Consider the following 15828-nt stretch of genomic DNA (forward strand, 5'->3'; position numbering starts at 1 on the left):
AAAGATCTCCAAGTCCCCAAATGACATTAGTTGTCCAATGCTGTTCTATAGGTAAACTGTATTACAATTACCGGAGGTGGTCAAAATTAGAGACGTCAGGACTCCACCTGACTTACTGAATCTCTGAGGATGAAACCTGGGATCCTGTGCTTTTTCACTTGCTCCCCAGGGGTCCCTGATGTCCAGCCAGAAGTGAGAGTCACTACCTATTTATCACAACAACGATGATCATTTCTGTTTTCCCTTCCAGTCTTTTTTTACATGCTTATGTTTACTCAATTATAAAGATAGTATTTAGACAATTTACTCAATTTTGGACACAAATATTTTTATATAACAGTGAAAAGTAAATGTCCTTTGAACTGAAATATCTGTTTAATATAAAAATACAGGAAAGTCATGAGGAGAACAAAATCTCCCATAATCATAGCACCCTCAGACAACCACCGTTAACATTTTGATATAAAATTGTCTTTTTTCTAGTCACCATTTTTATTTGGTTTATTTTCATTAAGATGCTTGAGCTGTGCATGGAATATTGAAATCTGTATTTTTCTCAGCACATTGTGACAGCACAATTTTTTCCACACTATTACAAACTCTTCACAAGATTTGATCCCTACCCTGTAGTTAGCCATCATTACACTTACAGATAATTTTGTGACAAACATCTCTATGTGCAAAGCATTTTATGTTGGAGTGTTTCCTTACAATACATGCTAAGAAATAAAGTTATTAGATCAAAGCATGTGAATATTTAAGACTTTCCTTATTCAAAAAAGATCAAGTCATCATAATTACCTAAAAAGTTCTCTCAAGTGGGTCAGCCCATTCCCTAAGTGTCTCTGTTCCCAGAATATTTAATTCTATGCTACAAAACTAAAACTGATTTTGCTAGGGGAAACATCTCAAAATCACCAATGTGCAAAGAATTCCTTGAACAAGCTACATAGAAACTTCCTTGTGAGGCTGAATCTGAGGTCTCCTGGCCATGTTGCTGACATGCAGGAGAAGGCTTCATAGGGAGGATCTTTCCAGATTTCCAGAACTTTCAGGTGGGGAGTGTGGGAGATCAAAATGTGGCCACCCTAAAATCTATCTCTTTACCTTGATTGTTTTCTCTGAGAGATATTTGACCTCCCCCACTAACTGCCTAAAAAATTTGACATGGTGGCTTCTTCCTGGAACAGATCTATCATGATGGCTGTAAAGATAATGTAAGATAAATGTTACAATAAGAAAGGCACCAACAAGCCCATCTTATCAGAAGTTCTGTCTCTCTGGCCACATTCTCTGGATGGCCCTGTGAGGAGTTGCCAGACAATCATTTACATTTATAAGAAAAATCTCCATTTGTAAAGGTATCTCCCTCTCTGTTTTGAGAAGAGAGGGGGATGGCCTCATTTCTAGAGGCTTATCAATGTAGAAGGTGAGGCCTTAAATCTGCATAATAACCTTACTCTTGTTTACTGTGCTTTAGGGATAATCTCCTGTAACTGACTCCCCCCACCCCCAAAATCCTCCTTTGTCATTGACTGAACATGGTATTTAAGACAAAAATTTCTGCTATTGTGTTAAAAAACGCAGTGTCCCTGCTTTCTCCCATGTATACATGTTATTAAACTTGATATTATTTTCTCCTGCTAACCTGTCTTGTTAATTATTTGGCCAGCTATAAAAACCTTAAAGAAAAGGGCAGAGGGGGATTCTCTCTCTTCCCCCGACAGGAGGATGTGTGATAGAAGCACCCTCACGGTAGTCCTCTGTCTGTGGAGGAAAGAGTCAGCACCCCCAGGGTGCCCGCACACAGGTCAGGGCTCTCCTGTGTGAGTGACAGGTGGGAAAGGAGGAGCTGGCTCTTGGACAGGAAGAGAGTGGAACTCCAAGTGAGCACTCATTATTGGAGGTCTCGGATTCTCCTGGAGAAATAATGAGTGTCACCAGTGCCCTGTGGGTTCCTCAAGGACCCTTCAGGAGCAAAACAAGCTGGGTGTGATTAGGCTAACTCTACAACAACAATCCAGCCAGGGGAGGAGGGGGGAGGGAAGGGAGAACTGGAAGAGGCAAAGTGATGTTTTGAAGAGGATGTCGAAATGTCAAGAAATAGTACACTTTAAATGTCTGACCTCTAATTGTGAATGAAATTGACAAAGCATCTTCTCTTCTGAGAATTTGGTTGATGATCTCAGGACACTATGAGTTGGTGGACAGATGCTGTTCATGCCCCACCCTGTTTCTCCTCAGCCCACCTCTGAGGCCACCTGTATCTGTGGTGGTCAGTTTCCTGCATACTGACAGCTTCCCATCTCAAGTCCCTGCATCTCACTGCTCCTCTGCCTGAGGGTTTCTCCAGCACCTAGTGGAGTTTGCTTGGCCACAGAGCTGGGAGAAAGTTAACCCCTCAGGGACAATCTTCAGCCAATGGGGAATGAGGGTAATGGAGCAATACCCTCAGCTTCCAGCTCATCTCTAGAGACAGTTCTGAGGCGTGTTCCACAGGGTTGCTCAGCATTCCCAGCGAGATTGGGCCCACCTACAGCACTTGTCCACTACAGCAACCCATCGTTAATGCCACATTATTGACTTATCTCTCTTCCCTGTCTCACTTCCCCTACTCCCTCGTTTGTGCTTCCCAAGACCACCTCCTAAATAAACTATATAACCCAAGCCCTTGTCTGAGAGCCTACTTATGGGAAAACTAAACTAAGATAGTAGAGAATTTCATACTAGCTTGGCAGATTAGAAGACTGAGTTTCAAAGAGCCCCATTGCATTGATTTTCCCAAAGTCACCAGTTGCCGTGTGCTAACCTCAGATCCAGAAGCTGACCCTTCAACTCGTGTTCGCTCCACCCTACAAGGTAATTTATTTTCCAAATCAAATAATAACTATGTATTGAATACCTATTAGGCACTATGTGGGGTACAGTGAAAGAGAAAGAAAGAAAATTATTTTCCATAATGCAATGTCTTAAGAGGAGCAATCATTTAGTTCAATTTCATTACTTATTATTCAGCATTTATTTAGGGCCTACCACATGCCAGGCACTTTGCTAGACACTGGGAGCCTAAAGATGAATGAAACCTAGTCCCTGACCTTGAGAAGGTTAGACTCTAAGTGGTGGGTGAGGAGTTGGGGGGCTGGACATAGACACAGACAATTTTCAATATAAAGTGGCAACAGAGAAGACAAGCATGGGATGCTTCAGGAGCAGAAAGGACTGACACTCAACTCAGACTCGGGGGGATGAGTATCAGAGAAAATGTTTCTTGGAGGAGATTCATTCATTCATGCCTGCAACCAGCATTCCCCGAGTTTCTACTGCTTCCAGGTGGCGTGCTAGGAGCTTGGATTACACTGATGCATCCTACAGCTGTAGTCCCTGCCTCAGGCCAGAGCTAAGTCTTAGAAGACACTTGAAAGCTAGCCAGAGAGAGAGGAGAGTGGGGAAAGGCCTTCCAGATGGAGGGAGCAGCATATGCATAGCCAGGGCAGCATGAAGCAGCATTTTGGGGGTGAGTCGTTTTTGCTGTGTGTGGGGGGGAGGGGAGGAATAGCATTGCTAGAGCATAAATGAGAGGAGAGGGTGCCAAGAAATGAGCTGCAGAGGTAGCCAGGGACCATAGCAGGGTGGGAAACAAGTCCCTACAGGAACGCAAAGAAAGGTTGGTTAGTTCTGTGGGGATGGAGTAGCCATCAGGGAGAGCTTCAAAGACACATTGGCTTTTGAGCGGTGCCTTGAACAATATAAGGGATTTAGCCCATGTGGAAGGAGAAAGGGAAACTCTAGGAAGATTTGGCTTATTCTGCTGCACAAACCCTGTTCATTGTGCATCTGGAATGACAATCCAGCAAATTTTCTTCCAGGAAACACGTTCCTCCAGAGTGAGATTCAAGGGTGCCACATATATTTGTGTAGAGCCCAACATACACAGCTAAAAACAGTGGCCTCAGCGTGGTTTGCTGGGAAGCCTGACTTCACAAGGCATCTCCCTCGTCCTTTCATCCAAGCATCTGAAAGGCATCCAATTAGATATTCATTCCTTTGCATGAAACTAGTTGCTCTTCAATGAGCCTTTTTAAATGCAAATATGCTGGGTGGAGGGGAAACCATGACACCTGACATCAGGTCACTGCTTGGGTCAATTGAAGGCCTAAAGCTGGGAGACCCAACTTATTTTCTGATGTTCTCCTCTCTCATCTTGCCACAATTGAGGCATCTGACCATCCCCCACCCTCTCAAAGCCCACGTACACTTAGATATGTCCTCAGCTCCTAGAATGCACCTGGGTCTCAAGCAAGAGGGATTTAAGCAGACACATTTAGCATCCAGCAACCTTGACAGCCTCTGAGGAATCCCTTTTTTGGATAATCAGGCTTCAACTTGCTGTGAGTACCTTGTCCTCAAATTACCCCTTGCTGGGCTCAGCAACCTGTTAATTAATCCTGGACTACTGTTGCAGCCACTTTGACATCCCTCTGTGCAAAAACCTCTAGACCACTTAGCTGTGGGTCTTGCCCAATGGGAAGTATCCTCCTTTACCATCTATAGCTGGGCAAGGACCTAATTCCTAAAATGAGTCCCAGCCATTCCCCACATTCAGGGCTGTTCCTGGTCAAGTCACCACATAGAAAGGCAGCATTTATTCCCTCATTTATTTCACAAGCTTTTATTGAGCACCTACTATGTGCACAGCCTCAAAGAGTGCCTCAGGGGTTAGGTGAGTGAATGAATAATTGCCATGCAGTGTGAGTTGGGAGAGACTGGAATTGAGCTGAAGAAGGGTGATGATAGGATAGGATGATAGCTTAGGCTTAGAGCCTCTTTGAGCATTAGTATTCTTAGCTGTTAGATGGAGACAATATTGTTTCTTTGCAGGGTCGTTGTTAGGACTTAAGACGGATGTTAGGTAAAGCATGCTGCAAATACAGATGTTCCATACACAGTGGATCTTGTGTTGTTCTTAGCTTGGATGAGACTGTTGAAGGACCTATGTGGACTATAGAAGCTTCACTTTGGGGGCCTGAAATGTTTGGTATTTAGCATATCACCCCTTCCACGGGGTGCTTGCTTTTTAATAGAGCAGTTCTTCCCGTCTGATAGTATCACAAATGCGTTACAGCTGTGCCCAGATACTGAGCTTGTCTTTCCTGTGGGTGACTGGAAGGAGTAGGGGCTGAGGCTGAGGGATAGGCCTCACTCCCACACTTCCCTGGTTCTTATAAACGAGGCATCTAAAGTACAAGCAGGCCCAATAACTTGTTCTGGGTCATAGAGCTACTGAGAGCTATGGCATATATTCAAACCCAGGTCTTTCAACTAGGAGTCCACCGATTTCTCCCTTTCCCTTGCTACCTTCATTATTCTAAGCAGCTCCATTTGTGAATATTGGAATGGTGCGAAGTGAACATTACCCTGCAGTGGGCTTCTTTATAGTATATAATGAAGGCTCTGTAATTGACCTGGGAATGCTAATGACTGCTTCAATAAATGCGCTAAGCATCTTCACAGATCTGTGTGCAGATGGACAGGAGCAGATCCGGAACTGCCGGAGAGGTAACGTACTTCAAGGTTACCAGCTCAGCAAAAGTGGGGAAAAGGAAGCTCACACTGGAGACTAATAAAGAAAACAGGTTGTTGGATTGGCAGACAGCTGGAGAAATCTGAATCTTAATGATTCCTGTCCAGATCTTGCTTAATTATTTTCAACACCTTGATTTCAAAAATTATGTGCTTCCCCCTGGGGAGACCAGGACAATTTTGATCAAGGCAATTAGCCAAATGATTATTTGGCTGATCACTATCAGTCCGTTAACACACACACACACACACACACACACACACACACACACACAGAATCCAAAGAGAATGTAGCACAGGGCTGGGGTCAGGAGTTTAGCGTTGAAATTCTGATTCTTCCACGCACATACTCTCTGATCTTGAGGAAAGACCTGTGCCCTCAATGAACATCTATTTCTCCATATATAAATTGAGGGTGGATACACAAAAAAATATTTGCTTTCATACAAGTTGATATAGAAGAGTATTCAGAATAAAGCTGGGGTGAATGGAAGCCATTCAAAGAAATTTGTGTGGGAAGTTAAGATGGTCCCCAGAGGACAACATTATAGGAAGGTACTATATGTGTAGATTTTTCAATATTCTGAATTATTTGCTCAAAAAATGTTAAATTTAGAATTAAGAATTTGGAATTTAGAGCTTTGGTCTTCTCTTGACTCAACAAAGCCTTTGCCTATAGCTCCTTAAGGTATATTATACACAATATGTCATCTCCAGGCATCTCTACCCAAACATATGGCTGCTTGGTGTCCTTTGCCCGCAGACTGCCCAGTTGTTCAACCCTCAGTTCAGGCCCATGAGGACTCTGCTTGTTGCAAATTGAGAGACTCGAGGCACACTGACTGGCTGCCCATAGGTGTCATCCAGGTACACCATGCAGTGGTCCTGAGCATCAGGTTCAGTTTAGTAAGTCTACTTCTTACACACACTGATATTCACTCATATAATCATTCCATGAACCTTCCCTGAGCCCTAGTGTGCATCAGGCGCTGGGCGAGAGGTGGAGATTGGGTAAAAAGATGGCCCATGTGCCGGCCCAGTGGTGTAGCAGTTAAGTTTGCATGTTCCGCTCTGGTGGCCCGGGGGTCACTGGTTCGGATCCTGGGTGTGGACCTACTCACTGCTCATCAAGCCATGCTGAGGCAGCATCCCACATACAAGAACTAGCAGGACCTACAGCTAGGATATACAATTACGTACTGGGGCTTTGGGGAGGAAAAAGAAAAAGAGGAAGATTGGCAACAGATATTAGCTCAGGACAAATCTTCCTCAGAAAAAAAAAAAATGGCCTAGGCATGATTCCTGCCCAAGGTGCTCTTCATCTAGGAGAGGTGACAGGTGACAAAGATTCTCTCCTTGACCAAACTTCAGTCAGGCTCCTCTGAGCCCTCTTCTCTATTAGGTCTTGATCTTGGGCCTTGTCCCTGGTTTGCCAAGCCACGTTTTAGCAAGGAATCCTGCTAAGTCAGTTTAGCAAGTATCCCCCATCCTGATGTCTGATGGAGTTCCTCATCCTCCACCCCTGATACCTAACTCCTTTAGCAAGAATCCTATTAGACCAATTTAGTAAGAATCCACCTACCTTCGATGTCTAATCAAGTTTCTCTTGGTAATTGTCCAACCACTGACCCCTCACTCTGCTTGTTGGCTATAAATCTCCAGCTGTCTTTGCTCTATTCAGAGTTGAGCCCAATCCTTAATGAATTCTTTCTCCTACTGCAGTAGCTCAAATAAAATCTGTCTTGCCATTTTTAACCAGTGTCCAGCAAATAACTTCTCTTTAACACAGGTGTGCACACAGCTAAACATAGTGCAAGGAATAGTAACACTTGTTTCCATTCCTTGGGATCCTAATAAAAACAATGACAGCAATAGCTAAGATTTATTGAGTGTTTACTTGGGGCCAGGCACTGTGCTAAGAACTTTACATACTTGGGCAGCCCTATTCCCTGGCAGCTCTAACCAAAGATGGAGCACAGTGGGCATACCAGGGCCTGGCCATTCCTGCCCAATGCAAAAATTCTCTACGGGCAATCTTGGTGTCAGAGCTCCCTGTTGGCCTGGCCAAGACTTACCGAGCCATACCCGGGGCTCTTCCTACCCAACTCTGCTTCCATCCCTCTCTCCTTTCACAGGTGTCAGATCTGCATCACAGTCTGCAGACTCTCTCTGATGACTCCTGCTCCCTTCCCCCTTTATACTTCACAGGTAATATCCCTAGTAAGTCTCCTGCACTTCTTACTCCCTACTGATATCTACTTCCTATGATAAGTATACATTATCTCGTTGAGCTTCACAACAACCTTGAGAAGTGGATACTACAATTATAGCCATTTTATAGGTAAAGAAATTGAGACACACAGAGGTTAGGCAATTCATGCACAGTTAAATGACAAAGCAGAGATTCAAACCGAGGTATGACTTAGTATAATAATATCATTAGCATCTAACCACTTCCATAACCACTGTGAGATAAAGGAAGCAAGCAAATGCTCCCATCAGACCCTGTGATCACTGGTTGAGAAAGCTAGTGGACTTGCAGATGAAGTCTACCAAGCAATCATAATTCCTGCTGTGTGTGTGGCTCTAAGAGAGGAAGAGGGCTGGGAGATGCAAAAAGGCAGTTCTGATGCTACCACAGTGATGGGTTCTAACAAAAGAAGAGTATGTAAAGAAAATAATATGGTTTTCCTGGATACTCTCCAATAAGCTCTGAATTTTAAAGGATATGTCAAAACCATTCATTAGTTCACTCAGTAAATGTTTATCATGTTACTACCGTGAACCAAGCACTGGGATATGAACTAGGACAGACACTGTCCCTGCCCTGTAGGAACTTCCAAGACTTATGAGACAGAAGAGAAAAGCTTAGAGGCATTGAGCTTCAGGCCAGCCGCCACCATTCACTGATGTAAAACCTTGGGCTGAATGTTGAACCTTTTGATGACTCTAAAGCACCCTGGAACCTGTAAGAACTGAGTCAGAAACATGAGGTTCAGAATGTGCTAAAGCTTATTAAAGTGCTAAAGTCAATGCAAGGGGTGTCATTAGCAATGTTCAGACTAAGAAGGAGAACAAGTAAGTGACAGGCTTAGAAATTAGAAATGAATAACAAATGTTTATAGAGAGTGGAGGATTGGTAGTCAGGACCGTGGACTCCGGAGTAGGACTATCTGGGTTTAGATCCCAGCCATAGCCACTTACTAGTTGTGTGATCTCAAGCAAGTTACTTGACCTTCCTGTCCTCAGTTTCCTTTTTTTTTTTTGTTGCTGGGAAAGATTTGCCCTGAGCAATCTTTCTCTCTTTCTTTCTTTTTTTTCCTCCCCAAAGCCTCAGTATGTAATTGTATATTCTAGTTGTAAATCCTTCTAGTTCTTCTATGTGAGCCCCCGCTACAGCATGGCTACTGATAGACGAGTGGTGTGGTTCCGTGCTTGAGAACAGAACCTGGGCTGCCAAAGCAGAGTGTGCTGAACTTTAACCACTAGGCCATCAGGGCTGGCTCATCAGCTTCCTCATTTTGTAAAATGGTGGTGGCAGCACTACCCACTCAATAGTGTTGTTTTGAGGATTAAAGCAGTTCCCAAATACATTGCACTTAGAACACTGCCTTCCACACGGCTAAGTGCAATGTTAAATACTAGCTTTTTTTTTCAACCCCTGGGATCTATCCTGATTATCCCAAGAGCCCAGCACGACTACTTCTGAGGTCTGACTCCAGTCTGCCTTACTCTTTACTATGGACCTGCCCAACACTGTCTCTTTAAATTGGGCTGACCCACACACAGTTTATCAAACAGAACCCAGTCAGACAGAGCTTTGGACAAAAGCCCTGGAGCTTCTAGTCAGGGTTGCAGCAGAAAACAGATGGCACACTTGATTAGGATAATGGGATCATTTACAAAGTTGTGGGCAGGGTATAGGGAAACCACAGAGGATAGTGGGCACCCTGGGGCCGGTGACATGTGGGGTCCTCTGACATCTCTATGTCTGAAGGGGCAAGGGGAGGAGTGGTTTCCAGAACCCGGTGAGGGTAACAGGGACAAAGGCCCATGGTTGAGGGATGCAGACATCCCACAATGGCCTGAAGAGAGAAACCTGGGGGAACAAATCCCTTGACCTCTCTCTGCTTCCTCCCCACACTCCCTGTAGGCTCCTGCCTGTCTTCCCCATTGGCTGCACTCATTCAGAAGCCAGATGATAAGAGACCCATTTACTCTCAGTGTTGGTCTGCCTCTAGGGGCACAGAACAGGGTGAAGAATGGTAGAGAGTGGATCTGAAGGAGCAAACGAAAGTTATCCAGCATAAATTCTACCCTCACAGCATAATTTGTTCTTTGCTTCATGCTCCATCCTTAACTGTTCACAGTTCCTGGACTGTTGGCTTTATCTTCCAGTCTTAGCTTTAATCTCACTTCATGGGCCTGATTACAGATTGGGCCCTCTGGTTGTGTTCTTGGTAATATCTCTTGGAAGTAGAATCTGTTCTAACCCATCCCTTCAATCTTTGCCTCATGTCTGTACAACGTGCCCCAGTAAGCACTTAAAGCAAGCCGTAAGCTATGCTCTCTATTCTGTTTTAGTTCTTATCTGCCTGATTCCAAAAACCTGATTCCGTTCTTTGGCCTTGACTTCTTTCTTCAGTCCTTTTGATGTGCTCCTTTCTTGGCTCAGTCGGCCATGCATCTGGCTTTAGATATTGTCTTTCCACGCGCTTCCTGGGGCTCTGCTGGATCCCTCAGCTTTTGTGCCCCACTTTGCTTCAGGCTCCCCGCAACCTTGAATCTCCCAACTGCTGGGACAGTCCACAACTCTGAGCCTCAAGATCCAGAAACATGATGTCTTGCACTTAACTTTGAGTTGTGTTTAATCACTATCACAGCAAGTGACCATCTCTCTGATCTCACTGGGTCTTCAAAACAACCATAGGAGGCGTGTGTTGTTTTTGTTCCACTTTTAGTAAACTGACTCTCAGTAAAGTGAAGTGACCTGTCAAAAGAGACACAGCTGATAACTACTAGGCACTAGACTACCTTCTTCATATAGATCATCTCACCACAATCTAAGCTCCATGACAACAAGGATTTTTGTCTGTTTTGTTCTGTGCTTTTTCTCCAGTGCTTAAAAAAGTATCTGTCATAATAGGAGCTCAATAAATATTTGCTGAATGGATATTGAATGAATGATTCCATCGGGTCCTCATTACAACCCCATAAGGGAGGTATTGCTGTTTTCCTCATTTTGTAGATGAAAAAACTTAGGAGTCTGAGAGAGGTTAAGTAACTTCCCCCAAATCATGAACATCTAGTAAAACTCTAATCCAACCATGAGTCCAAGCACGCTCTAAAGAGTGCTGCTCAAGGTGTGATCCAGGGACCAAGGCCGGACTGTGAGCAATTTGTTTCTGGTTGGTGATGAAGTAAGGACAGAAGTTGAGGGTTAGCCTTTAGAAATTCTTATAGCAATTCGACATTGCTGTGATTTCCCAGTATGTGACCAGTCTCATCTCACTGCACAGATACCAACTAGTTAGGGTGCTGTTGCATTCACAGAGACGAGTTGCCGGTGGCGCAAACTGCATACTAGCAGCAGGACCGCATATCAATCCTCAATTGATTAGAGATAAAAGAGGAGTCTAGGCTCTCCCCACTGATAGTTTGAGAAGCACTGCTCCAATTTATTCCATTTGTGCCAAACTCCAACGCCCCGTGATCCTGCTTCCAGACTCAGCTCCACTGCCAAGCCCCAGGGCAGTGTGTGTTTTCATTTTTTTGATTCCTTTCTTCATTCACCCAACAAACATTCACTGAGCAGTTTCTGTGTGCCAGGTCCTATGTTGGGTGCTGGGTACAGGATGGATAAAGCAAGGCTTGCCTGGGCAGCTGATCTTTGGAGTTTGTTCATACTTGGTGTCATCTCTGTGTGCTCATGGTCTCCTGTTGGGTAACTAAGAAATAATTTAAGGAAAAGTTCTACCGATGGAGAATGAGCTGGTGAAGTCCCCAGGCTCTCTTGGTCCCCTGGAAAAGTACTATTCCTGTCATTGTCACAATAATAAGACTGCAGCCTGAGATGGGGGCTCAGAAGACACAGGGCCAATTTACACAGAGAAACCAATCTGTTATTCCGTTAGATCATGGCGACATCATTGTGAACTGGTTTATGCTATTTTTCCCCATAATACCACGATTCTGACTTTCTCCTGAGCATTTTTAAAGTGTATCTGAGATGGTGATTCCATGGACGCCAAAGTGGTCAGTCACTGCAAAAGAAAAGGAATAATCAGTTCAGTGAAGACGATGGGTCAGAGCACTAACTCCTGCGCAAAGAGCCCAGGTCTGGAACCAAACAGACTGTGTTTAAGTTCTAGGTCTGCCACATGCTGGCTTGTGGCCATATGTAAGGGACTAAACATCTCTGGGAGGCAGAATCTTATGTCTAAAATGAGGATAATAATTCTTACTCCCCATTGTTTGTAGGAAATTGTGCTACAAATTCAGTACAGGAGCTGTGCAACAATACTCGATAAGTGGCAGTGGTGACTGTTTTTGTTTGCTGTTGTTGTTGTCAGTCATATTAAGTACGAGCTGGGCAGGCGGGTCTGCAGGTACACTCTAACGTGGTTCAATTGCAGAGTGGGTTTGAATCTTGGCTCTGTTGCTTACACACTGGCACGTAACAGGTGCTATGCCAACGTTTATGTAAAATAAACTAAACTAGAATAGTAGGTTTGATTCAAACAAGAAACCAGAGTCTAAGCTAAGAGCTCATTGATTCAACACTCATTTACTGAGGCTTCCATGAGCAAGCCCTGGCACTGGGCACAGGGAACAGTAGTGAATAGGCTACAGGCCCTGCCCTCATAGAGCTCAAATGCAGGGGAGAAGGCCACAAGACAACAAGGAATTAACAGAGAGAGAGAGAGAGAGAGAGGAGTATGATGAGAAGGGCTGGGGATTGGAGAGAGAGGTCGACCTAAGGGAGGATGCTTGTGCTCAGTCACTAGGTGGACAAGAAGGAAACAACCTTCCAAAGACAGACACGTGGACAGAGTGGCATCTGACCGTGTGCCAGACTCAGCTGCCCTTTGCTCGTCTGTCTCCCCCACTGATCAGTAAACTCCATGAGGTCAGGATCTTCTGTTTGCTGTCCACTGTCTTCCCCAGGCCTCGCACTGGCATTTAGTATGTTCTTAATAAACCTTTGTTAAATGAATGAATAAATATTCCAGATCTCTTTGTGAGAGGTTTCCTATTTTGAGTTGTGAAATCATAATAGCTAGTACAGATTAATCGTTTAGTTTGTTCCAAGCACTGGTCTAAGTACTTTCTGAGTATTATCTTATTTAATCACTACAATGACCTGCAATTAATCAGTTAATTAGTTTAGAAAATGTTGTTGAGAAACTCTTATGCGCTCAGCACTGGGTTCGATGCTGGGGAGGAAAGAGAGTATCGAGCTTGCCATGGTGCTCTTTCATCTGTCTTTTCCAAATAGCTCCCTTCCTCTCCCTGCTTAAGTCTAATTCATCCTTTGAAAATTCAGTCAGGCAACTCCTCAGCCAAAGACCTTCCCATGACCTCACGGGAGCTGGAGTGTTTGCTCCTACCCACTCTGTGCTCCCTAACATCCTCTACACCCCTTGTGGCAGGGAGAATTTCTCAGAATGGCCCTGAAGATCCCACACCCAGGCCCTGGAATCTGTGAATGGGATGCGATATCACCCCCATGACTGTGTTATGTTGTAAGGCACAGCTGAGCATTAAAAAGGGAGAGTAACCAGGTGAGCCAGATCTAATCTCAAGAGCCCTTAAAAGTACAGTACTTTCTCAGGCTGGTGGTGGAAGAAAAAGGCAGAAAGAAGAGAAAGGCAGAGAGAGTCGAAGCGTGAGAAGGACTTCCCTTCCATTGCTGGTTTGAAGACGGAGGAACGGGGCCACATGAGAAGGAATGAAGTTGACCCTCTAGGAACAGTGAGCAGCCCCTGGTTTGACAGCCAGCAAGGAAACAAGAATGTTAGACCTACAATCTCAAGGAACTGGATTCTGCCACCAATCTGAACGAGCTTGGAAGCGGATTCTTCCCCAGAGCCTCCAGATAAGAGCCCAGCTGACACCCTGACTTTGACCCTGTGGAACCCTGAACAGAGAACCCATCCGAGCCCATCTATTTGCTGACCTACGGAACTGTGAGCTAATAAGTAGGGGTTATTTTCAGGTGCTAAATTTGTGGTGATTTGTTACACAACAATAGAAAATGAATACATCCCTCTAACCTCACACCCTCTGTGTAAACCTCTGGTTACTTGAGTTTCCTCCCCTCTCTAGACAGTGAGTTCTTCAAAGACAGGTACTGGGCCTTGTGTTTCTTTATCTTTAACGAACAGCACAACGCCTGGCAGAGAATAGGTTCCCAATAAATATCTGCCTTGAACTTAAATTCAAGCAAGGTTAGGGATCCAATCTGAGCACACATGAAAAACGAGAGAACACTTCAAAAGACAGTGTGACCTAATGCTGGACTGTGTGGCTTAGACCATAACTGCCATGGGAGGTTTGAGATGAGTGTGGGTTGGAACATTCAGGAAAGACTTTAGCTTGTTGGTTATTCAAATAAATGCCACCTCACTTCTTGCCTCATGCTAGCCACACCTTATTTCTACTAACGCAAATTGCATCTGAGCTGATATTGGAGAAGGATACTCCTGGAAGCTCTAGACGGGCCTTTGAGGCATCACTTTTATGTCTTTACTAAGGTTGCATCCTCAGTGGACAACAGACATTCGGCCTCCAGTGATTGGGATGAAACTGAGAGAGGCTCCTTCAAGTCTATTTACAGGCCTGTCCAAGAAGTGAGCCATCCTCAGGGATTGTGACCCAGACCCAAAGCCATGTTCCTGCCCCCCGAGGCATGGTCAGACACATCGAATCACCAGATGCGAGACCTCTGTAGCCTAACTCCGGTATTTTACAGGTGAGAAAGCTGAGGGGCAGGGAGGGGAAAGAAGTAGCCTGCATCTAAAGACCACATTAGTATGAGAGCTGAGTTACAGCCCAGGGTTTCTCATCCCCTCATCCACCTTGTCACTGCCTCCCAGCATCCATTTGATTAATGGCCTCAGGCTCTTGTTCCTCCCCAGGGAATCTAGATCTTCACTCACCTCAAAATTTAAGACCTGAAAGGCAGAAAGAATGAATTTTTTAGCTAATCCAAGCATGCATTGTAAATCTTTGTCCTCTTTCTGATGTGCTAAATGTAACCCTCTCTGCAGCTAACAGACGTTTGGTATCTTTCCATGGTGATAGTATTAGTTCTAGAAGGACAATTCTCCCACAACCAGAGAGCAGGTCACTGTAAGACAGCAAATTTGCAAGAAAAGAAGGTTTTGGAGTCAGAGAAAAGTGTGCTGGGCATTCATGTGGGTGAGAGGTATTTGTGGGGGAATTGGGAAGAGTACATCTCTAGGATTATTAACTGATTATTACTTTTGAGCTACAGAGGTGACAGGGAGAGAGATATACACTTTATTTAATTGTCAGCTAGGGTCTTTCATTTAACACACACCAATGCATTTGACTTCCTTCCTCAAAAACTTGCAAAGGCTTCACGTTGCCTACAGAATAAAATCCAAAGGTTATATCTTAGCTTTCATGGCTGTTGATATTTTAGTCTCAATTTACTTTTCTGCTTCATATTCCATTTTCACATTCCTTTTAGATTAAGATGTTTTGTTTGCATATAACAAAAACCAAACTTGAACTAGCATAAACAAAAAGAGAGCTCTATAATAAAATTTTTGTTGTGATTCACGGAATCTATGGAGAGAAATGTGACAGGGACAATTTGAACTGGGGACTCAAACATTGAGGACTCTTCTCTCTCTCCTCCCTACTCCCTTCGTCTAATTCCTTTATTCTTTTCTCTATCTGCAAAATGACTTCTCTTTACATCACAAGGAGAAAAAGTATGTCTGCCAACTGCTGCTGAGTATTATATCTTACATCGTCGGTCACTGGTAAGTTATTGGCTTCTCTTTATAGGTTTCTGTCATAAAATTCCAAGGGATCAAAACTAATTAGCCCCATTTGGGTCTCATATCCTCCACTGAAGCAATGAACTGAGAACAGTGTCCAGGGGCTCTTCATACAAGCATGGCAGCTCCCATGGTCACTCTTTCTAGGAAAGAAGTGCTCATCTGACATCCAATAGATGTCCACTATCTTTCTCCCAACTTGCTCCAACTAAAT

The sequence above is a fragment of the Diceros bicornis genome, chromosome 13 (genome assembly GCF_020826845.1).
Source record: "Diceros bicornis minor isolate mBicDic1 chromosome 13, mDicBic1.mat.cur, whole genome shotgun sequence".
Lineage (NCBI taxonomy): Eukaryota > Metazoa > Chordata > Mammalia > Perissodactyla > Rhinocerotidae > Diceros > Diceros bicornis.